The sequence below is a fragment of the Podarcis erhardii genome, assembly GCF_964252035.2.
Source record: "Podarcis erhardii genome assembly, chromosome: 1".
NCBI classification, from domain to species: domain Eukaryota; kingdom Metazoa; phylum Chordata; class Lepidosauria; order Squamata; family Lacertidae; genus Podarcis; species Podarcis erhardii.
Window position 1 is genome coordinate 115345698 of NC_138497.1, and position 25370 is coordinate 115371067.

The 25370-nt window shown below is 43.0% G+C and overlaps 1 long non-coding RNA gene across 1 annotated transcript; it reads right to left on the reverse strand.

Moving 5' to 3' along the window:
• Nucleotides 1-786: 786 nt before the first annotated feature.
• On the reverse strand, nucleotides 787-2470 carry LOC309344364. The gene is made up of 2 exons (XR_014157695.1): nucleotides 2428-2470; nucleotides 787-1474 (listed from the first exon to the last, which is right to left on the reverse strand). It is a non-coding gene; the product is annotated as an uncharacterized lncRNA (long non-coding RNA).
• Nucleotides 2471-25370: the final 22900 nt, after the last annotated feature.

Consider the following 25370-nt stretch of genomic DNA (forward strand, 5'->3'; position numbering starts at 1 on the left):
CCTCAAACCTGTAGATAGGTTCCTCTTGTGTGTGGAAGATGCCATTATATAGGATGATGGCAATCTGCATAAGGATAGGCACTTCACAAATGGCTTGACCATTAGTAAATGGTAGACTTTGAGAGCCAGTGTGGTGTAGTAGTTAAGAGCGGTAGTCTTGTAATCTGGGGAACCGGGTTTGAGTCTCCACTCCTCCACATGCAGCTGCTGGGTGACCTTGGGCCAGTCACACTTCTTTGAAGTCTCTCAGCCCCACTCACCTCACAGAGTGTTTGTTGTGGGGGAGGAAGGGAAAGGAGATTGTTAGCTGCTTTGAGACTCCTGAAGGGGAGTGAAAGGCGGGATATCAAATCCAAACTCCTCCTCCTCCTCCTCTTCTTCTTCTTCTTCTTCTTCTTCTTCTTCTTCTTCTTCTTCTTCTTGCAGGGGCATCTCCAGTTGTTTTGGACTACAATTCCCATCAGCCTGTAGTACAAAACATCTAGAGGGCATCAGGTTTGCAAATGTTGCTGTATGAGTAGAACATTGACCTGAAAATCCTCAAGCTTTCAGAACCACGAGAGTTTAATTGAACTCATGCCTTTGACCACTGTGATAACTTATGGTAATAAATGGGGGATAGCCAAGTCATTTCCCACAGCTACTAAGAAACCTTTCTGCATTAAGTAGCAGCATGAAAGTCCATCCTAGCAGACACTAAGCGAGGACCCCTGGCTAGCTTCCTCCCTGCACTGGCTTCTTTGAATTCCTCTTGCTTCTGAAAGATCCTTTTTAAAAAGCTTCCTCTTTCGCTAAGCTCAAACATCCATTTTAATTATACATCTGACTTGACGAGCTATGTTTTGAATTAATATTTGCAAAGAAAAGGGTGGATTTTAAAGGCTTCTCTTGGTTAATTTGCACCAGAAGCGCTTACATGGCTCATTCAGCCAGGCAGAGAAACAAGACCTTAATAATACGCCGTGCATTTTGAAGGTCCAGGATTAATGCATAGTCCACCAATAAAAGATGGATAAGGAATTCCATATTCTGAAGAGGCCTCTTCACTCTATTATCCATTCCCCAAATACTGAAGATGTTTCAAGTGCTGTGTCCTATACTTTATAGCCAACTGCTGCTCTGAAAAGTCATTGATCCAAGTAGAATATTGACCAGCACTGTCAGGGATGATGGGAGTTGTAGTCCACCAGGTTCTCCATCCCTGGCCAATGGGTTCTGAAAGCCTATTTCATGATGCCTACCACAGTCCTTTTTCAGAGTGTTCCATTTGGTGTTGCACTTCAAGATTGGTTTCCTAGAACATGCAGTGAAGAGAATATCTGAGCCCGGGGAGAATATTTGATTATTTCTGCTCTGCTCAAGGACATAGCAGTGTTGCTTCCGTGCAAGAATTAGGAGAGCAGTGTGACTTCGAGAAGGGATGGAGGAGGCTGTGGGTGAAGATCAGGCAAAGGATGCTGGGATATTCGGGGCCCTGCAAGTCAAGGATAAAGGAGCATACTGTGACAAATGCACAGAGAGGGCTGAGGAGAGATAGGGGAAAGATGCATCTCATTTATTGCAGGGAAGGACTTTTGATCACGCTCGAAAGCTCTTTTTGCACAGTCAGTGGTAAAGACTCTCCATGAAAAAGATGGCTTTCTTAAATAAAACATGACTTTTTAAAAAGAGTACTTTTCTACAAATCTCTGAAACGAACCCTCAGTATTCTGCTCAGATTATTATGAAATATGCAGAGGGAGGTATCACATACGCATAATTGTCAAGAAAAATTGCTCACAAGGGAGAGTCAAATTGTGAAGTTAAGAACTGTGCCTCTATTAGAGCTCATAAGAGCCCAAGCCAGGAGCTCTCAAAATGTGTTCCAGGGTAACAGTGAATCAAGTTCTCCGGAAAAAAGAACTTGCCTACCACTGTTAATCTTCCTTTCACGTGTGCAAACACAAGGGAGAGTTGGGTGCATTAGAGGGCACACTCAGCACACACAATGTAATAATTAGGCTCTGGTGAACTCGAGGTTAGACTACTGCAATGCACTCTATCTGGGACATCCCTTAAAAAGCATTAAGAAATCTTGCTGCCAGACTGTAGATTGGTGTGGGCTAATTGGACCATGTCATTCATAATTTTGTTGGATCTTCACTGGCTGCCTCCATGCTTCCTGGCCTGATTTAAGGGGATGTTTCTGATCTTTAAAGCCTTTGATTGTGAGAATCACCTTATTCATTTGCCCCCATACACCTTCTGCTCAAGATCTAAGAACTTGTAGGAGCAGAAGTGGTGCTGGCCTAATGGAATGCTTTCCCTGGAGAGGTTCAACAGGCCCTGAGGGCAAAACCTGGCTTTTCCACAAAGCCTCTGATTGACTTATATAAGGATAGAAATCCAGTCCACAAGCAGGGCATCTGCACAGCTTGTGATCCTCACCAGCACGCCACAGCTCAGGGGTAGAGCATCTGCTGGACATGTAAAGGTAACAGTAAAGGGACCCCTGATCATTAGGTCCAGTCTTGGCTGACTCTGGGGTTGCGGCGCTCATCTCGCTTTATTGGCCGAGGGAGCCGGCGTACAGCTTCCGGGTCATGTGGCCAGCATGACTAAGCCGCTTCTGGCAAACCAGAGCAGCGCACAGAAATGCCGTTTACCTTCCCGCTGGAGCAGTACCTATTTATCTACTTGCATTTTGATGTGCTTTCGAAATGCTAGGCTGGCAGGAGCAGGGACCGAGCAACAGGCGCTCACCCCGTCGCGGGGATTCGAACCGCAGACCTTCTGATCTGCAAGTCCTAGGCTCTGTGGTTTAACCCACAGCGCCACCTGCATCCCTATTGGACATGTAGGCAGTGCCAAATTCAATCCCTAACATCTCCTGGCAGGGTTGGGGCAATTTCCTGCCTGCAACCTTGGCGATCTGCTGCCAACCAATGTATGTAGACAATACTCAGTTAGATGGACCAATCACTTCTCTCAATATAAGGCAGCTCTGTGCATTCCATACTGCTTCTGATATAGGAGATAAGAGAGCCATCATGACTAGTAGCCATTTTTCTCACTTAGTATCTGATGTTTAACAGCTGTGGCAAAGGATTCCCATTGGGAGTGAGGTTTTCTATTGCTTTTTTGATATTTTGTCTTTATCAACCGATGAGGTTTCGTTATATGCTACTTGATTTTGATTTTGTGAGCTTCTTTGAGATAGCAGGATATAAATCACTCAATGAAATAGTCCTGTTCTGGCGATGCATTCCAGAATAATCTCTTGTCGCACACAAGGATCCCCTGGGAAACACCGAGAACCTCCTACAGAGACAAATTGATATGGGTCACATAAATACAAGGAGATGAAAATGTTCTGATAATACCCTGCTAAGACAATCTGAAAAAAAAAACGTGTGTAATTAGAGGAGAAAGCAACAGAGGTTTTGCCTTTCTTAGGTCAGACCTTGTACATAGCCAAGAAACAGTCAACCAAACACACAGGAAAAAGTTTCTCAGAACGACCTAACCAATCAGAGCGCATGCTACTTCAGTAAGCACCATGCCACTCAGCTGAGTTGCTATGCACCACCTCCACCTGTCCCCCTCTTGTCTAGTTGACTTAACCCTTAAATTACAAATTGAATTATCCTTGCTGCTGCAGTTCCAACAAAGTGCAACTAGAAAAAACATGGCAGCAGGTAAAAGGCCCATATGAGAAGAAACCAATTTTTCCAGTCTAGGAAACACTGGACAAATTGTGAGGAGAGGGATAGACGGAGATGGAAAGCAGAAGGGAAAGAAAAGGACTACCTATCCAAGGGCAAGCTTTGGAAATAGCTTGCACTTCCTCCCCTCCAGCCCAGAACCTTCTTCTCCTCTTTAGGATTTCATTGTCATTTCATTAGCTTCTCTTTTCCCCCTACTACCTGAGAAACAGGTGCCTTTCAGCAGCACCAACAAGAACTCTTCAGTCTAGTGCTTATATAAAATTGACATTTGGAAAATGGAACACTCACAGTTGAATATTTACTGCAAGAATTCGTAAAGGAGGCAGCTAAGATCACGGAGGCCTCCTGCTGAAGCACGACCAGGCACTTTGCTAGGAGTGGACAATTTAAAACTGTCACTTATATTCTCCCACTTTTCCTCTGCAAATTCACAGCATAACTGGGGCTTTACCAATCCCTTCTTCATACAGTTGGCCTTCGTTTTTACCCACCTCTGAGATCACAGTGAGCATGAGTCACCAGGGAAGGGTCTTTGCTACTGCATGATTAAGTGAAAGTGTGCATTTGCACCACAGCATTTCATATCTTGTGTCTATATAGATACAGATGGAGATTAAAAGGAGACACTCTTCCTATTTGTGTGGCTGCTTTTTACTGCACAGTTCCAGGCTTTACAGGCATTCCTTTAGTACTCGTTTGCAAACGTCAGCTCTGTTGCAAGTTGCTCTGTCCACCAAAATGTTGCTTCCATGCATCTATGTGTGCAACAAGGTGAGCAGCAACCCCGTCAAATGGGCTGCAATGAAGGGGTGCAGCTGCAGGCACAGCACCCCATCCACCTCCGCAAACTGGTTGGCACTCAAATTCTTAATGGTGTTTCATAGTCTGGCATTCAACATGTAGAATGATATCTATCTACTTCCATTTACCGTACTTTTTGCTCTATAAGACTCACTTTTTCCCTCCTAAAAAGTAAGGGGAAATGTGTGTGCGTCTTATGGGGTGAATGCAGGCTGCACAGCTATCCCAGAAGCCAGAACAGCAAGAGGGATTACTGCTTTCACTGCGCACCGATTCCTCTTGCTGTTCTGGCTTCTGAGATTCAGAATATTTTTTTTCTTGTTTTCCTCCTCCAAAAACTAGGTCCGTCTTGTGGTCTGGTGCGTCTTATAGAGCGAAAAATACGGTACCTTGTTTTCTTGAAAGTGTAGATATGGCTGGAGTAGAGTCTTGGGATAGGTTCGCCTGTGGGTCTTCTAAGAACATAAGACTAAGCCTGCAGGATTGGGCCAGTGGCCCAGCTCGTTTGGCATCCTGTTTTCAGATGCTCACGGGAAGCCCCCAAAGAGCACTCTCCTCTCTTGCAGTTCACAGAAGCTGGTATTCAGAAGCATATTGTCTCTAACCATGGAGGTAGAACGTCACCATTGATAGCCTTCTCCTCCATGGGGCTGCTCAATCTTATTTCAAAGCCATCCAAGTTGGTGTCAGGCGTCAGGGAATCCAATCCCCTCACAGCAGGCTGCCAGGGATAAATAGACAAGGATGGTCTTGCCAATGTCTTTTATTCAATATTAACTGAGAGACGCTCAGAAATGCTGCCTCTTAGAATAATGGCAGTGCTCTGAGTAATCTCCACCCCCCTCTTCTCTCCTCAACCATCAACAGCACCAAACACCTTACTCTGTCCCATGAGACCAGGGCCCTGCAGGATTTAATTTCCTTCCACAGGAACACAGAGCTATTCCACCTGGCTTTCAATTTGAACATAGCCTGATCTTTTATTCCCCTTTCTTCCTTCCCTCTCCCCTTTTTATGAAGATTACTGGCTCTGGGATCCCACAGCTAATTCTCCCCTGGCCTCCTCACTGGCCCAAATAGGACTAACTTAGCCAGCTAGCCCCGGAGATCATCTAATATTTATTGGATGGATTTCCCCCAAAATTGATTTTTGAATTCTGAATTTATTGTTATTCATGTTTTATACTGTATTTTATGCTGTTTTTTGTTGCATCAATTAAGTGTTTTAAATTTGTTGTTAGCCGCCCTGAGCCCGGTTTTCTGAACCAGGAAGGGTGGGATATAAATAAAAAAATATTATTATTATTATTATTTGTCTCTGAGCCCTTTGCTCGCTGACTTTCAGTGCTCACCAGGTTCTGGGAGAAGGGGGTCTAGAATGCTTTCTAGTGACAACATGTCAGCCAGCTGCTCTGGCTCTGGCTCTGCCTCCTCTTCCTCCTCTCCCATTATTTCCCAGCTCTGCCCTTCATCTGCCTCTGAGCTGTGACCTCCCTCAAACCACTGTTGTAAATCTATACTGTCTCCCTCTTCTCTGGAAGGTTCAGGCTGGGGAGACGGTCTCCACCATTCCTCCTCTACCCAGTCCCTGACAGTTGGTGGTCAACAGTCCCTCCTGTGGGATGAATTCCATCGTTTAACTATGAGCTGCATGAAGCAGTGCTTTCTGTGGTCTGTCCTGGATCTCACAAACATCAGCTTCATTGCATGTCCATGAGATCTGGTGTTAGGAGAGAGGGAGAAAAGGTTTTTTCTATTCATTTTCTCCATGCCATGCATAATATCTTTCTTTCTTTCTTTCTTTCTCCAAAATGTTTTTATTGATTTTCCAATTTTTAATCAACCACAAAGCAAATGTAATATTTTTTTCCCAAAAACGGGTTCCCTGCAGTGCTCATAGTCTCCTCTTGTTGCTGCACTGTTTTTCCAGCTATTTACATTGTGGCAATAATTTTTTTTAAAAAAAACTTATTAGCCTTAACCGTCAGGTAGCCACTTACCAATTCCTGCAAGTATAACATTTTAACATTTCCAATTTTTACAAGTGAGGCCATGCATAATTTTATATCTAAATAACTTTATTATGCTAGCCATTGGCCACGACAAATCTGAATTTTAAAAAAATACAAACAAAGGTGTTGTCACGCCACAAATAATAATCTCTATTTAGATCTTTGTGACTCCCTTACAGTTCACTGCTACGTATATTGTCCAGGGTCTTCTTTCTGATCTTTCTGGCTGACAAAAGGCGACTTTATGAGTCACTGAAGTGTTTATGTTGCTAAGAAGTCATAGGACCTTCTCTGCTGGGGAGAGACATCTTTCCTTTTTTAAAAAAAAAAAAAATTATTCATTTTTTAAACACATAATAAAGAAAACAAACAAAACACAAAACAAAAACATACAGAACATTTAAACATATATAGTTTCATAATCTTGTTTTCATGCACCTTCTTTCCTCCGACTTCCCCATACCTCCCCATCGCTGCATCCTTGTTATACAGTTCTTTAGCAACCCTTTAGTCAGTTTATCTAATTAATTCCCTTTCATTAAGTTTCCTTTAATTTATTAGTTACAGCTGTAATTCTCTGCTTCTTACCCCTTGACATCTTAACATTCCTCAATTTTACAACAATTTTTAAGATATATTTTAAATTTATTCCAGTCCTCTTCCACTGTCTCTTTCCCCTGGTCGCGGATTCTGCCAGTCATCTCTGCCAGTCCCATAAAGTCCGTCACCTTTGTCTGCCATTCTTCCAGAGTAGGTAGTTCTTGCGAGAGACATCTTTCCTATATGGACGGTAGGATGAAAAATTGCCTCCTGGGTCCAATGTATAGTGGGCAATATATTTGCCTCTTCTCTAATCTAACAAGTCCCAAATGCTTTCCACACAGGGGGAGATGCCCTACACCAGGGGTCAGCAACCTTTTTCAGCTGTGGGCCGGTCCACCATCCCTCAGACCATGTAGTGGGCCAGACTATATTTTTTTTGGGGGGGGGGTGAACGAATTCCTATGCCCCACAAATAACCCAGAGATGCATTTTAAAGAAAAGGACACATTCTACTCATGTAAAAACACACTGATTCCCAGACCATCTGCGGGCCAGATTGAGAAGGCGATTAGGCCGCATCAGGCCCACGGACCTTAGGTTGCCTACCCCTGCCCTACACTCTTGATTGTTTTGGTCACCATTTTCTGAGCCTTCTGATGGTCCCCATGCCCTCTTTAAATGGCATGCCTCAATGTCAAAATGGATGCATCTTATTTCAGATTCCTGCTCTGATGACCTCGAACCGTGTGCTGTCTCTCCCTGCTCACACACCCTTGATGGGAGACTGACACTATATGCATTATTCCTGCTGGAGAGAAAGCATTCTCTTACATCTGAGTAAACCTGAACACTTTGTGCTCTCCTTATGGGAACATGTGAAATCTCTACACATTCGTTTCAGTGATGTAAACTTTGAGGTGCAGGTGGCCACAGGTACATCCCCCGGAAAGGGCATAGCCACACATCCCAAGGAAAGTTCAAAAATCCAGGCGGCTGCCTCGATCCATTATTACGCATACTCAACAGGAGCAGGGCATGCACAGCCTTGCACTCGGTTTATTAGGATCAGCATGACAGCAATACTAGACCTAGTCTCCTTGCAAAAAAAACTCCATCAGAAACTGGTGCTCACTTCTGATTGGGTACATTCAAACTGTCAGGCAAACTGAACTCTAGCAAAATATTGTCAGCAACTTTTAACTGGCTTTAGCTTTTAATTAGAAATGCAAACCATCCTCCAAAGAAGTGTTGCCATTTAAGCTGCAAGTATGAAGTAGGAGCCCCATCAAAGAAAACAGGAAAAGGACCTAGCTTCAGCTGATTTTCCTCATTCTCTTCCTTCCTTACTTCCCACCTGTCTCTCTCCCTAAATGTGCTGTTTCAACTTTATGTTCATTAAATATATGAGAAGACTAGCAACGTATTCCAACAATAGTGAGAGAGGAAGGAAGGAAGGAAGGAAGGAAGAGAAAGAGAGAGAGAAAGAAAGAAAGAAATTGAGCATGGTCAGTTATAAGGTACGGAGAGGAAATATATTTCAAAAAGCAAAGATACATTAAAAAAATGAAAGAAACTTGTACAAAAGAGGCGATTCCTCTCTTCTGATCTGTCACAAAGAAACTTGAAAGCCTCATTATCACCTCAATCCCTTGTCAGAGCAAGGATTGCCCATTGGCTATCCCCATGCTCTGGCAGATGACAGATGTCCTAAAAGGGGGGGGGAATAGTCCCAGTGTTCCGCTGTGTTTTCCCTCCACTATACCTCCCCACCCTTCTTTGTAAAGATGTATTTACTTAGAGTATTCTCATTGCAGCCCCTGATACATTTGTTCTTCCTGAACTTGTGCAGCTCATTTCTGATGATATACTGAGAAATCACAATCTACATGACCTAGCTGTTTAGATTAGCGAATATTGCACTTAGCTACACAACACATGATTCACAGATGAATCAAAAGTCCACAGGCAACTCTCATTCAGGGATAATGAAGCATGAAATGGTGTTTTAGAATTAAATTTACATCGGGGGAGGGGGATTCAAAACAAAACAAAACAAAACAAAACAAATAATTATCAGGGAAATTGAGGAGCAAAACTACAGAATGTATGAATTCCGAGATTATTAGCATAGAGCACGCAAACTGTTCATCATTTCTTTGATGTCCAATTTACACAGATCTTTATATTTTTAAGCACTCGGGCATTCAAAGCCTCTTTGATAAAATAATAATGAGCTCTTTTGTAGGTCTTGGGCAGCAGACTGCGTGGCATATGTGTCTAAATCAGTAATAAGTCTCAGAAGCAGAATTATATGTATTCCAGGGTTGTGCCAGGTTGTAACCCAGAGCTTCCTCTTTTACTTTTAACAACCACCATACAACATTTGGGTCCCCTGCCCCTGTTCTCCCCTCAGTCCAGCTGCCCACTCTGTTGCCCCATCTGCCAAAGCAAGCAAAACATCGTTGTGGGCTCACCAAAAAGGGTGGAAAGGAGGTGGTCGGTGTGACTTGGGAAAGGAGGGAGCGGGAGGAACAGCAATGGCAAATCCTCCATTGTGTTTTTCATCCAGAAGACCCTTTGCTTCATTATGAACCTTTCTGTCTAAGTTGCAAAATGTAGGACCCACAAGGGAGGCTCTTCATTTCAGAGGCCACGTGACAGGCAAGTAGAACGTGCCCCTCAACTGTCCCGAATTATGTCCCGTTTTTGAGGGTCGAGACCATGGTCCCAAGAAGAGATGTTTTAGGCATAGCTGTCAACCTTCTCTCTTTTTTTTTGCAGGAAATTCCCTTATTCCAATGCTGTTTCCCGCTGCTTCCCGCTGCTATCCCGGATTGTTAGATATCCCATAGACTGCCCCCGGGACAGGTGAGGCTGCTGATCCCTTATTTTCAAGGCTGCTGATCCCTTATTTTCAAATCTGAAAGTTGACAGCTATGGTTTTAGGGCACCACGCTCTCACATGAGCTGGAATGGTAAAGATTAGGGTGGAGTACCAGTTCTGGAATATTCTCCCAGCAACACTCATTTGGCATCTACTTTACTAGGCTGTTAGTCAAACTTCGAATGAAAGCCGCCTTTTACAGATATTTTACCCCATTTCCAGTCGTTTAGTCGTGTCCGACTCTTTGTGACCCCATGGACCAGAGCACGCCAGGCACTTCTGTCTTCCACTGCCTCCCGCAGTTTGGTCAGACTCAAGTTTGTAGCTTCGAGAACACTATCCAACCATCTCGTCCTCTGTCGTCCCCTTCTCCTTGTGCCCTCATTATTACTATTACTATTACTATTACTATTACTATTACTATTACTATTACTATTAGAATTTATATACTGCCCTATACCCAGGGGTCTCACGGTGGTTCACAGAATAAAATCAAGATACAAAACCACAAAATACACAATAAGAATAAAAACAACAACCCAATTGGTCCCCCCCCCAAAAAAAAACATTTTAAAAGGGCATAGGATATAAATCAGATCAACCAAAGGCCTGGTTAAAAAGGAACATTTTTGCCTGGTGCCTAAAGGTGCACAATGAAGGCGCCAGGCAAACTTCCCTGGGAGAGCATTCCACAGCCACCACAGAGAAGGCCCTGTTCTCATGTTGCCACCCTCCAGACATCTCAAGGAGGAGGCACACGAAGGAGGGCCTCAACGCGTGTATGTGTATGTGGGGAGAGGGGCTAGCTCTGCCCATTGGCATAACCCAGGGGGCAGCTTCCCCCCTCCAGTCAAGTAAATAAATGAAAATAAGTAGAAACAGTCGGAATATTTGAAATTGAAACACTCACTGAGGTCATTTGGATGACGTTGTGATGCATTCCAGCGACACAGCTGGCAACCCAACTGAGTGATAGGTGTGGCTTCTGTGAACTGACCAATCGTGTTGCAGGTAGCTCGGTCCTGCCTCCCCGCCCAACATAAATCCTGGCTACATCCATGGCTGTGCCACACACATATTCACTGGCATGCCTTTAACAGCATATAACCGTAGCCATGTTGCAGACATGTCAATGAGCTAACATATGAGGCAGGGGTCAGAGCCTGCCAACCGCTTCTGCATGTGCGTTGACTGCATGTATAACGCAGCCACCATCCGCAGAGAGAGAACATATTTTATTCCCAACACATTTTTGAGTAAACATCTTATGCAAGGGAAACTGCCTTTACAAACAATTACAGTAGTTCTATCTGCACACCCTTCTCAACAGGCATTGTAAAATAAATAAAATCAAAAATAAAATCCCCTTGCCTCTGGAGATAAGGCAGTGTCCTTGCTTGAAACCACTTCAAAAATGGTGGCTGACTGAAACAAATTTAAAAGATTAACTGCTTTTACGTGTCTCTAAAGACAGCTTCCTGTGAAACATACACCGCAAATAAAAGTGATTGTGTTTTCCTAGGGAGCCACTGTTGTCTTTCTGCAACCGTTTCAACCTTTCTTGTTGTTTGTTCCGAAGAAGATTCCACCAACACCCCCGGCTGTCCAAAACAGGAGATCAGTGGGGAGAAGGGTGCTTAAGGTTCCTTTTATTGGCAGAGACCTGCTCCTTCATTATATCTCTGTACATATTGTTCATTTGCAAGGATAATATCCTTGCGACGAGGGCGAATTTCTCTTCTGTGCCATCGAGGCTTTTAATGAAGGATAAATCATTTGAGGAGTCAGGACAGCAAAAGACCTCAATCAATTTATGCATTCATAAGTTAGCCATGGTATTTATGCAGTTCAAGGAATAGACAAATGAAAATCCCATCACAGAAGCTTTTAGGGATGTTACAATATGGGGGGGGGGGTTACACCTTCTGCCTTATGTTAGAGAAGCCTCCAGTGATTGAACTATCCAAGCAAACAATATTTAGGTTATGATTCTGGCTTGAAGATAAATCCAATAAAGGCTTGGTGACCCAATGCCTCAGCACCAGAACTGGTTCATCAGCATGGTAGGACCAAGTGTTTCCACAACCTTCAGTTCCTATGGAATGGTGCCTTGCTGTATAAGGATCATTCTACCAAGTATAGCTCAGCACAAGCCCTTTTAACTCTGCTTCGTGCAAGCGAGAGGTGTACTTTTCAGTAACACAAGAGGAACCTAGCATGCTGCCATATTCTAAGTCAGACAGATGGCTTCCCCCCCCCCCCAGCTGTTATCTATGTTGACTAGTAGTGGCTTGCTAAGGATAATGGCTTAATTTCCTGAAATGAGAATGTTTACTTACATTAAATCGCTGTGCATTTTTTAACATGTGGTTTTTCCCTTGACAGCAGCTCTCGTGTGATTGGCTGACTGTGAGTCACATGAGAGAGGCATCCCATTCTGTTGCGACGGTTATTCCAGCAACTCGCTCCAAGTATCCACGTCACATAGGACATCAGCTGCGGGACAGGTGGGTATGGTTTGTGGGGAACATCCTTGCGGGCCAAATTGGGGACCCATGCCTAATGGGCTGGGTCCAGGCCCATGGGCTGGAAAATCCCCACCAAAGATTAGACAAAGATCAGGCATGGTTTTGGAACATGGGTCCTGCTAAGTGCTGTTTTTCTAGAAAAAGGGGTGCTGGAACTCACAATTATCACCTCCCTCTTTCTCTTAGAATAGCAATGGTGCCCACCTGAGAGGGGCCGGAACTCAGTTCCAGCAAGTTCCAGCTTGGGGGGGGGGGGAGCCCTGGTCCTGCTTCCATATAAACATGCATAAGAACTAGGGCACAGTTCAAACATGGGAATGAGTTCAGGCCTTGCTGAAAACATCAAATACACGCCGCACACTGGTGTCAGATGAATTGTAGCATGGCCAGAAAATTAGCCTGCAGACAGAGCCCTTGTTTCCATGGGCTCTTGGCAACCCAATTGTCTCCTAATATAAGAGCCCATATTCCTCTCTTAACAATAGCACTCCTCTGTTGCCAAGATGAAGTGCCTTCCTGAATGCACGGCTGCTGTATCTCTTAATTGCCAGCGCTCCACGCAGCTGCTCATTTGAATGATGCACGGCGTGGCCCCACTTCAATGAGTCCTGTTGCTCATTGTTATGTAAGAGTTCACTTCCCCCAAGTTGTGTTAGCACACGGGCGCCCTTCACATTCCACAACTGGGTCAAAACTCTACCTCTGATTAAAAGAATACAGATTAGATTACAACTTTCTCTACTTACCTTTCCTCCTCCCCCCCCCCGGCCCCACCAAGACTTCTGCCTCTGGCAAATTGCCCACAGCTGCTCTGGAGGTGGCGCAGTTTGTCAACCTCCTGGCACCGCGTGAGCATTATGATTTAGCCTCGACAGAACTATATTAAACAGATAAGGATACAGAACAAGGTTCAAAGCTGGAGAAAATATGGGAGGCAAGGTATTGCTCAAGCAAGTAAGAGGCACTTCACACAGGGCCCAAATGAGCACCTTGTTCTTACAGCAAACACACATTTGTCCTCTGTAGAAGACGGGTGGCTTTATTTTTATATAATGATAGATCCATCCATATTGGCGCTGTTCTGTGTGAACTGGCAATGCCAGCTGGGGGGAAAGAAAGCTTTTCATTTGTCACAATTCATGTTCTCTTTGGCGGCTTTCATATTGCATACTCCATGGAGATATGTGGCTGCCAAATGCCACAGGTAGCTGTAGGACCTGCAGCGTCACGGTTTGCTTGAAGTGGAGGCTACTGGAGTTCTTTCACATCCCCAACCCAATGAAGAAGTACAAAGCTGGATCCTTGAGAGGTGTCTGTTTCTGATTATTTAAATGGTCAGTGCTTCCACTCCTGGCTCACCTGTCCTGGACAGCTTGGGAGGAACTAGCTGGGGAACCACCAAAGGGAAGAAAGCTCAGAGTTCGGTGACTGGTAGTAGGACAACGATGGATGGTCAGAGGGAGAAGATGAGGAAGAGGAAGCGTCAGAAGCTGAAGAGGTTACAAGGCTTAGTGAGCTGGGAGAGTCTGTTGCAGACAGAAGTCCAGAATCAGAGGCAGAAGCAGAAGCAGGTCAGTGGGAGGATGGAGGTCAAGAGGCAGAGATGAGTTTTGAGGATTTCAGTTGGCTGTGGTGTGATCAAGCACAATGCGGGCTGACAGTTTGGGAAAGGGAAAAATGGGACCCACGCGGAATGTAGTGGTTTGAACCATGGTAGGTTCAGGTTGTATACTGTGCAAATAAACCATCTATCATAGACACCACCACTGTCTCTGCTGTGCCTCATTCCCAAAGGAAACATGAACCCCAGGTAAGCACTTGGAACATCTGCAATCTTGCACCATTTAAGACAGTGGTTCTCAACCTTGGGTTCCCAGATGTTTTTGGCCTACAACTCCCATGATCCCTAGCTCACAGGACCAGTGGTCAAGGATGATGGGAGTTGTAGGCCAAAAACATCTGGGGACCCAAGGTTGAGAAAGGCTGATTTAAGAGTTTGGGGTGGCGTGTAACAATATTGCAGCAAATGACTTAACTGGGTATTAGGCAAAATTGCAGAGGAAAATGAGTATGTTAGGAGATATAGAATCATAGAGTTGGAAGGGACCACAAGGATCATCTAGTCCAACCCCCTGTGATGCAGGAATCTTTTGCCCAGTGTGGAGCTCGAACCCATGATTAAGAGTCACACAAAAATGCTGGTGGATTTTTGCAATGGTTTAAAAAAGCACTGCACTGGGTTTGGAAATGTGACAAAGTGACCTGGAGATTGGGAGGAGGAGAAAAATGGAAAGTGACTTATAGACCGCTCTCCCTACACACACCATGTACGAAGTGTACATACACACAAGCAGAGAGTGCATGTGTCGGCAGCTGATTGCACAATATTGCTTCTGCATGTAATAGAGCGGGGGGGGGGGGTTTGAACATTTTACATGTGGACTGGCATCCCTCGCACCTTTGCAAGTTGGCAGGCCCTGCGGTGGTGCCAAGGAATATGTCTCTGCCTTGGCTGGCAAATGCCCTTCTTTGTGTACTCTCAGGCACATGCAGCTCTCCCATACTGAGAGATTGCAAGGTGAATGTGACTTGATAGAAACCCCTGCAAGCAGTCCGTCTTTGGATCTCTCCGGTATTTGCTTATGCCTTGGAATTCAGCTCTGTTTTTTCATCTGCTTTACTTAGAGATAATGAAAGAGACAGACACTCAAAGTCTGATCCACGGCTAGTTAGCTCTATTGATGTCTGTAGAGTTGGAGTCAGTTTACACCCAGAGGAGAATTGTTATTTTTATTTTATTGCCTTTGGTATTTTCGGTACTTTAAACAGACTTCCTTTTCAAAAAACAATGATAGAGAATAGAACAGAGCATAGCACGTGCAGAAAAGAAAGCAAAACCTCAAACAACTACTTCTAAAGTTCCCTTTTAGGTGAGATTTTAGGTCACTCAGACATTTATATAAGCAAGTCAGGCATATTTAAAGATCTTACGAAAGAGGAAGCAGGTAAATGTTTGCTGTGGGGGTTTTTTGTTCAGTGCTGGAGATCCAGGCTAAGAAATTGAAAAGCCTTGGCTATATAAAAAATGTAAATGTTTGATCCATTTGTTAAATGAAATGCTACTAAGGCTGTTGTCTACTAAGGTCTATCTACTAGGAAGAGTCAATATGGTGCAATGGTTAAAGCATTGGACTAGGACTGGAGTGGCGGGACCTGGGTTCAAATCCCCTACTCAGCCTTGATGCACACTGATGTGGCCTTGGACCAGTCACCATATCTAACAGCCTGACCTACCTCACAGGGTTGTTATGAGGACAAAAGGTTATTGGAAGAACTGCCTCGATGGAAAGGCAGGATATAAATGAAATAAATGAACGGGAAGCAAGTCCCAATAAAACTCAGAGAGAGTGACTTCCAAGCACGTTTTTGTTATTCTTCTTAACTTAGAGTTTATTAGATTTGTTTGGGTCCATAGTAGAATGCAACGAACCCCCAACTGCTGTAGCAGGGGTGGGCAACCAGTGGCCTTTGAGATGTGGACTTCAAAGCCCAATAGCCTCAGACAACATGGTGTGTGGTGAAGGATGGTTGAAACTATAGGTCCCCTGCCTTCAAGCTGTCTGGTTGAGAGGGTTGCAAGCTAAACTGCAGTACCCACCTTCCTTGCATAACCCAACTGTTCTGTATTCAGTGGTCTGTGTTTGTCTGAGCTTGAGTCTGGACTAAGGATTCTTAGCCCCTGTGATCTGATTCAATACATGATATCCAATCACAGAACATTTTAGGCTTTGGGCCTCTGCCATTGGCCTTTAACTCTGAGTCATGATTCACAGCTTGGAAGTTTAGACAGCCAATCACGTTGGGAGTGGGAGTGGCCCAGGCCTTCAGAAATGTATAAAAGCAGTTGCTTTACCCCTGTTGTCCAGTTCTGTTAGTTCAATACAGGTTCTTGCTGTTATCACTGTGTCTTGCCTCTTGGGAACCCGCATACACTTCACCAATCTTCTTCCCAAACCCAGCTAACACAAGGAGAAGAAGAGATGGTCTTCAATAGAGAAGGAAATAGAGGGATAGACTAGGGGGAGGGAGGGAGGGAGGGGAGGAGGAAAACAAGGAAAGTTTAGGTGAGCCACCAGAGACACCTAGACATTTTGGGAAGACAGGGGAGATCAAGATCTAAAGAGCTCTTAACTACACCTATCAAAGACCATTGAATTTAGTGCTAGCAAAAATACTCTTTATCTTCTGACTGCCAATCCCAGAAGCTTCAGATTTTTCTATATGGTGAAGGAGCTACTTCCAATGCTAGAAAACAGGAATATTGGGACAGCTGGCTTTTGACAAGATGTAATCTCCTGAGTAGGTGCAATGCAGCTCAAAATTAGGTTTAGAGCTTAAAAAAAACACAACAACAATGAAACAATGGCAAAGTTAATTCACGGCTTTCAGCGATGACAGAGGGGCAAGTCAACAGCATATGAGTGAGAGTTCCTCTGTGGAAAACACATCTGCAGTGCTGAGACATGTTAGCAGTCATCTAGATGAGCTTGAGTTCTCCTGTTGGCACTCAAAAATATAGTCTCTGCTCCTCACAAGAACACTCAAGACTGCAAGGTAAGAAATTTCGTAAGGAACACGGGTGATGGAAGTAATCTCTTAAGGCTGGTTCATACCAGCATGTACGTCACTTGACTTTACTTGATTGCCAGCTGTTGAATGTGTGGACCATTGAAAAGTGTCACAAGTTAACACAAAAATTCCAACTGTTGTGCAAAATTCTTTTTTTTTTAAAATAATTTTTATTCATTTTTCAAACACATAATAAGAACAAACAAAACACAAAACAAAAACATACAAAACATTTAAACATGTATAATTTCATAATCTTATTTTCCTGTAACTTCTTTCAGTCGACTTCCCCATACCTCCCTTTCGCTGCATCCTTATTTTAAAAAGAATTTTTTAGCAACCCTTTAGTCAAATTACCCATTTAGATCCCTTCATTACATTCCCATAAATTTGTTGATTACAGCTGTAATTCTCTGCTTCTTACCCCTTGACATCTTAACACTCATCAATTTTACAACAGTTTTTAAGATATATTTTAAATTTCTTCCAGTCTTCTTCCACTGCCTCTTTCCCCTGGTCACGAATTCTGCCGGTCATCTCTGCCAGTCCCATGAAGTCAATCACCTTTGTTTGCCATTCTTCAAGAGTAGGTAGTTCTTGCATCTGCCAATACTTTGCCAGAAGAATTCTTGCTGCAGTGGTAGCATACATAAAGTAAATCCTATCTTTCTTTGGCACCAATTGGCCAACCATGCCCAGGAGAAAAGCCTCTGGTTTCTTAGTAAATGTCCATTTAAGGACTTTCTTAATTTCATTATAGATCATTTCCCAGAATGCTTTCACCCTCGGGCAGGTCCACCATAGGTGATAAAAGGTACCTTCATTCTCATTACATTTCCAGCATTTATTATTGGGCAAATGGTAAATTTTTGCTAGCTTGACTGGGGTCATGTACCACCTATAAATCATTTTCATTATATTTTCTTTTAAGGCATTACATGCCGTGAACTTAACACCAGTGGTCCATAACTGTTCCCAGTCAGCAAACATAATGTCATGACCGATATCCTGTGCCCATTTAATCATGGCTGATTTCACCGTTTCCTCCTGTGTATTCCACTTAAGCAGCAAATTATACATTCTTGACAGATTCTTAGTATTGGGTTCTAACAGTGCCGTTTCTAACTTTGACCTCTCCTTCTGGAATCCTATTTTCCTGTCCTCTTTAAATGTCTCATTTATCTGGTAATAATGCAACCAATCTCGAACTTTGGACTTTAGTTTTTCATAACTCTGAAGCTTGACTCTTTCACCTTCATGTTCTAAGATTTCAGAATATTTTGGCCAATTAGAATCCATATTAAGTTTTTTCACCCCCTTGGCTTCCATTGGTGACAACCACCTGGGAGTTTTAGTTTCCAATAGGTCTTTGTATCTGCTCCAAACATTATATAGTGCTTTTCTAACAATATGATTTTTAAAACCTTTGTACACCACTGCCTTGTTGTACCATAAGTATGCATGCCAGCCAAAACAATTATCATATCCTTCCAAGTCTAAGATGTCTGTGTTCTCAAGAAGTAGCCAGTCTTTCAGCCAGCAAAAAGCTGCTGCTTCGTAATATAATCTTAAGTCCGGCAGAGCAAACCCCCCTCTATCTTTTGCGTCAGTCAAAATCTTAAACTTTATTCTGGGCTTTTTGCCCTGCCAGACAAATTTTGATATATCTTTCTGCCACCTCTTGAAACAATCCATCTTGTCCAGAATTTGTAAGGTCTGAAACAAAAATAACATTCTAGGCAATACATTCATCTTAATAGTAGCAATTCGACCTAACAAGGACAGTTTCAACCTTGACCATGTTTCTAAATCTTTCTTTACTTCTGACCAACATTTTTCATAATTGTCTTTAAATAAATTCACATTCTTAGATGTTAAGTTTACCCCCAGGTGTTTCACTTTCTTTGTTATCTCCAAACCTGTTTCACTCTGAAACCTCTCTCTTTCTTCCATTGTTAAGTTTTTTTCCAAAACCTTTGTTTTCTGTTTATTCAATTTAAATCCTGCTACTTGACCAAATATTTCAATTAACTCTAACACTCTTTTAGTACTGGTATCTGGCTGTTGCAGAGTCAACACTAGGTCATCTGCAAATGCTCTTAATTTATAGTATCTAGCTCCGACCTGATGTTGTGCAAAATTCTTAGAGGTGCAAAATTTCAACATCTGGTGCTACCTCAATAAAGCTGTGCACTTTTGTCCCTGGGCTCCATTGAAAATGGCTTCTCCGTGTGAACCAGAAAGTGACCTCTCCAGATAACAACTCCTCTTTTCTTACCTCTGTGGCTGCAACCTCCTGGGTGATGTGGTCGCTGTTAGGCAGTTGAATGTGCATGCATATTCCCTCTGTTCCATCTGCCTGACTCTGGGCACTGGCAGCCCACGCTATGCCACTGCTTGTGGCTGCTGCCATTGGGTCATTAGGATGCCTGCATGGCCCAGTCCCTTTGCATTTGTGTTACTCTTTCCCAAATTCACAAGAATAAAAAGGGAAACTTTCACTCCAGCCAGGGGGAAGCAGTGGGTAGGTTACACAAAGAGGGGGAAATTTAGTGTGTAAGGAGTGGAGGGATTGTGGGAGGAGGGTGTTAGCTTTTCGGGACATAAAACTGAATAAAAACGGCATTTCATATGAACTCAGTCTGAAAAGTTGCAAAACTCAAGCCGAAGGAGTTTAAGGTGATAGGATGCGGGCACTAGCCACAAAATATGCCACAAGTCACAAAATACTATGTCTTCATTAGCCCAGAGACTTGGAGGAGGATCTCTAACTGAACACTCCCAGTATAGCTATGACATTCTGCTATCCAGGCCAAAATATTGTGAAATTATAGAATATGACGGTGAAAAAGTTAAACTACAGAGCTTTGAGAAACTAAAATCCAAAGTTCGAGACTGGTTACATTATTATCAGATAAATGAGACTTTTAAGCAGGACAGGAAACTAGGATTTCAGAAGGAGAGGTCAAAACTGGAAACAGAATTGTTAGAGACCAATACTAAGAATCTGTCTAAAATGTATAATTTGTTGCTGAAATGGAATACACAGGATGAAACGGTTAAATCAGCTATGATCAAATGGGCACAAGACTTAGGTCATGATATTTTGTTCGCTGACTGGGAACAGTTATGGACCACAGGCCTTAAATTTACGGCATGTAGTGCCTTGAAAGAAAACATAATGAAAATGATCTATAGGTGGTACATGACTCCAGTCAAGCTTGCAAAGATATACCATTTGCCCAATAATAAATGCTGGAAATGTAACGAATGTGAAGGAACTTTCTATCATCTTTGGTGGACCTGCCCAAGGGTTAAAGCCTACTGGGAAATGATCTATAATGAAATTAAGAAAATCCTTAAGTGTACATTTGTAAAGAAACCGGAGGCTTTCCTCTTGGGCATGGTCGGCCAATTGGTACCAAAGAAAGATAGGACCTTTTTTATGTATGCAACTACAGCAGCAAGAATTCTCCTGGCAAAGTATTGGAAGATGCAAGAATTACCTACTCTGGAAGAATGGCAGACGAAGGTGACTGAATTTATGGGACTGGCAGAGATGACCGGCAGAATCCGTGATCAGAGGAGAGAGACAGTGGAAGAGGACTGGAAAAAATTTAAAATATATCTTAAGAACTGTTGCAAAATCTCAGACTGATAAATTGTCAAGGGGTAAGAAAGAGAGAATTATAGCTGTAAATATTTAAGTCAAGAGAATCTTGAGGGAAATTAAATATAGAAATGGAATGAAGGATTGCTAAAAAATTTTGAAACAAGGGTGCAGTGAAGGGGAGGCATGGGGAAGTCATGTGTTGTTTATGAATGTTTTTATTTGTGTGTTTTTTGTTTATGAAAATTAATAAAAATTATTTAAAAGACATTCTGCTATCCAGTTGTTTCAAAGATTCCTATATCCCAGGCCTCTCGGTGTAACAGGAACAGGGATGAAGAAATTGGTCAGTATCAATTTCGCTCCATTTTCATTTTTCCAATTTTATGTTGAGATCTCAACATTTCCACATCAGGTTGATTTTTAAAAAAATTACAATTAAAAAAACCAACATGAAAATTTATCAGCAAGAAGTGCAGGCAGGTGGGCTGGCCACCCCTAGCTTGCTAATATTTTTTCAAACAATTTCCCCTGATAAAATGATTGTTTATATTTAATTTCATCAATATATGCATTTTTGGACACCTTAGTTGGTTAGAGAGCTACATTGCAAAATTTGAGGAAGCGTGAATTTTGAAGAGCAGCTTCGTTTTGTTTTCCATATTGTTTTTGAAAATGCAAATCGAGTAGTTGAGCATTAAAATCCAGACCAACCTAGATTCCTCTTCTATGCCTAAACAGGAATGTGCTAGATTCTAAAATGACAATTATTTTCACTACTTTCTCTCCCCCTGCCACCCCCCTTTCATATACATACCTATTCATGAAAAATGTATGGCGACATTTAGGTTAACACACATTTATTTATCTTATTTCCAACATTGCATTATGATGTAGGCTTCTTAGGCTCCAAAAACCCATCTGATCATATCTTGTTCATTCTGTAAGTCTATTTCATTCCTGCCACATGCTCGTATCTAAATCACGGTGACCTTATAACAGTAGAAATTCTGTCATTCTTTCACATTTATTTTCCTATATAGTTCATCAGTGGTACAGGCTTATAAGGTTAGCTGGCAAGGAAGGAATTTGAAAGCTATGCTGTTGTTACATCATTCCTCTCAGGAGCTCAAACCACTGTGTTAGCAGCACTGAAGTGATCTCCCCAGGACGCAGCCCTGGGCAGTGTGTCCTGAGGTGCCCAGATGACAAGACCCCATTCTCGACCTCACCAATGTGGTCCAAAGGAAAGTAATATGTTTGGCATCAGTTTGACTGCAGGAGTTGCCAGAAGGAGGAGTACAAGATGTCATCCAACCATCTTAGAAGCTAGGGGGCATATTCTTAATAGTATCTCAAACCAATGATGAACTGGAAATACTTTGAAGATGAATAAATGTGTATGATGGCACCTTGAAACTAACAATTTAGTAGCCGCCTCCTTTATTTTAGAATAGTGTAAGATTTCATAGGTGGCTGCCTACTTCGTCAGATGCTGAGATGAAACTGGAGAAAGTAGGATGGACCTGTAAGTTGGAAGTTGACCAAGAGGTAACATTCCAAAGCTGTCAAAGCAACAATAATAATGGAAGATGCACAAGTGTGCAAAGAAACTATAGTCTCTGTTCAGTCCTCCTACTGATCAGGGCTGAATCTATACAGATATAAAAAACACTGTGAAAATGCTTTTAAAAACAACATGTAAAATATGTATGTAATTTCCCATTAGCTCATCAGAACCATCTAGTGTCACATTTCTATAATGCACTTAAAACATTATATTTGCACCTGTATAGCTGAGTCCCAAGTCAAAATTCTGTCCTTCCCACTTCCACTTGACACAGTACCAGACTTCTGCTTATCTGCTGATTGCCTAGCAACACTCTGGCTGCCTTCTAACTCTTCCTCTTCTTGAGAGCTAACAGAGTCTTCCCCAGGAAGGAGGGTCAAGCTGACCTTTCTTGACTCTGTCAGCCGGCTCTCATCTGCAGAGTCTGTCTCTTGTTATTTTAGCTCAGTTTCTGAGTCTGGCTCTTCCCCCTACGGCCTAGCCAGGACGTGTGGGGTTGTTTAGGATAATAGGCAAAGAAATATTTGTTAAGTATTATCCTTCCTTCACTCACTCTAGTGAGTGATGTAGCCTCTATATTCACGGAAGCTAGTTGATTAGATTTGTTTGAATCTTTACAAGATGACTAATCCAATCTGGCTTGCCCAGGTGGATTACTCCTGGTGTCCCCTTTTCTCCCTCTTAAAATCCAATAAAGGCTCACGAGTCTGTCTTTAAAAGTATAACAATAAGTTTACTCACAAGTTGTTCACAGTACGCATCCTAGAATGGAAGCTTTAAGCTTCAGGTTATAAAGATGTAACGTGGCTCACATCCTTTGTGAGGATGGGCCCAAGTGCCGCTGGCTGAGAGCCAGAGACTTAACTGAACTGAATCAAACAGAGCTAGAATTGAACAGAAGGCAAAATGGCAAATTACTTATCACCCTGTCTCTGTCCACTCTAGGAAGTAAAGCATGTTGTAATTGACAGCATCTTAAAAAGCAGAGACATCACCTTGCCAACAAAGGTCCGTATAGTTAAAGCCATGGTTTTCCCAGAAGTGAGAGCTGGACCATAAGGAAGGCTGATCGCCGAAGAATTGATGCTTTTGAATTATGGTGCTGGAGGAGGCTCTTGAGAGTCCCATGGACTGCAAGAAGATCAAACCTCTCCATTCTTAAGGAAATCAGCCCTGAGTGCTCACTGGAAGGACAGATCCTGAAGCTGAGGCTCCAATACTTTGGCCACCTCATGAGAAGAGAAGACTCCCTGGAAAAGACCCTGATGTTGGGAAAGATGGAGGACACAAGGAGAAGGGGACGACAGAGGACAAGATGGTTGGACAGTGTTCTCGAAGCTACTAACATGAGTTTGACCGAACTGCGGGAGGCAGTGGAAGACAAAAGTGCGTGGCGTGCTCTGGTCCATGGGGTCACGAAGAGTCGGACACGACTAAACAACAACAACAACAATAATTGACTGTACAGACGCAGGCCAGGCCGGGATGGTCTTCCTGTTATATCCTCTGGGCTTTACAAGGCATGTGAGGCTCACCTGGTATTGTGCCACTTTAAACAGTCACATCTATCTTCCCAAATTGTCATTAATTAACAATGCTGAGAGATGTCTGGAGACGCCTATTCCCCTGACATAACTCTATAACTTCCCAGAGTTCCCCGGGAAGAGGGGTTGGTTTTTAAACCAGCCTGGGAATTGTAGCTCTTGTGAGAGAAATAAGGATCCCCTAACAGCTCTCAGCACCTTTTTTAAAAAACTGCAGTTCCCGGGATTCTTTAGGCTTTTTAAAGTGGTACAATACTGCTTTAAATGCACAGTGCTAATGAGGCATCAATGTTGCTTTTGTAGAATTCAGCAGGGAGGATCATTGGGACAAAACCATCATTATTTGGCTCTGTCTACTCTAGGCTCTGACTCCATCTGCTGTTTGTCTCCCTGCTTTCCATTCTCCCAGTCCCACAACGGATGTCAAAAACCATGGTCTATAGCAAAAATAAACTAAAACAAACAAGCAACATAATTAATAAAGAAATGTGTTAATCTTTAAGTTGTTGCAAGACTCTCTCTCTCTCTGGAATTCCACTACTGTAGAATGAAGAAACCTGCCAAAAATGTAAGCTGACCTCACCTGGCTTTCTGCATGATGAGACCACAAAATTGCTACTTATTTGAGACATCTGTCCCAAATAATGGTCTCCATCCCTTGTCCGTAAGCTTAAACTTTCCAGGACCTTTGTAACTTCAGCAGTGGCCAGAGAACTATATGTGTGTCACGTAAGCTTTCTATTAAGATTAGCATTTGACCTGTGGGATCATTCCCCACAAATGATGAATGGGCCAGTGAGGGGAAGAAAACCTAACAACTTCTGCTTTCCTCTCAGGTCACCTAGGCAGCTTTGAGAACAAGCTGTTAAGAGGAATAATGCCATCATCTTCGTTCTTACCTAAGCAACACACAGCTGCTGCCTTTGAGACAGAATCAATATAGGATGCCATGATGCTGTTTTTACAACCGGCACCTGTCAAACGGTACAACAAACAAAAACTTTCCCCTTCTGCCTCTGGAGTCATCAGAGCCACACAGTTTTCCGACAAAAAGAGGAAGGTGTTTTATTTTTTAGGTTTATTCTAAAGGATGGCTGCACAACATCCCTCTTCCTGCAGAGTAGGGGAAGCCTCGGTGTGCTCTCTAGTCAGATGTGACAATCCTACACAGGTCTACTCAGAAGTAAATCCAATTAAAATCAATGAGACTTACTCCCAGGTCAGGCACATCTGTCATTAGAGCTAATGCATGCATAGGATTGAGGCTGCAGTTCTAACCACATACCTGGAAGCAGTGCTCTTTTATTTTTATTTTATTTTATTTAGGGTGAAAAGTTGCTGGTACTCACCATGAAAAAAGGGACACGGGTGGCGCTGTGGTCTAAACCACTGAGCCTAGGTCTTGCCGATCGGAAGGTCGGCGGTTCAAATCCCCACGACAGAGTGAGCTCCCATTGCTTGGTCCCAGCTCCTGCTAACCTAGCAGTTCAAAAGCATGTCAAAGTGCAAGTAGATAAATAGGTACCACTCCAGCAGGAAGGT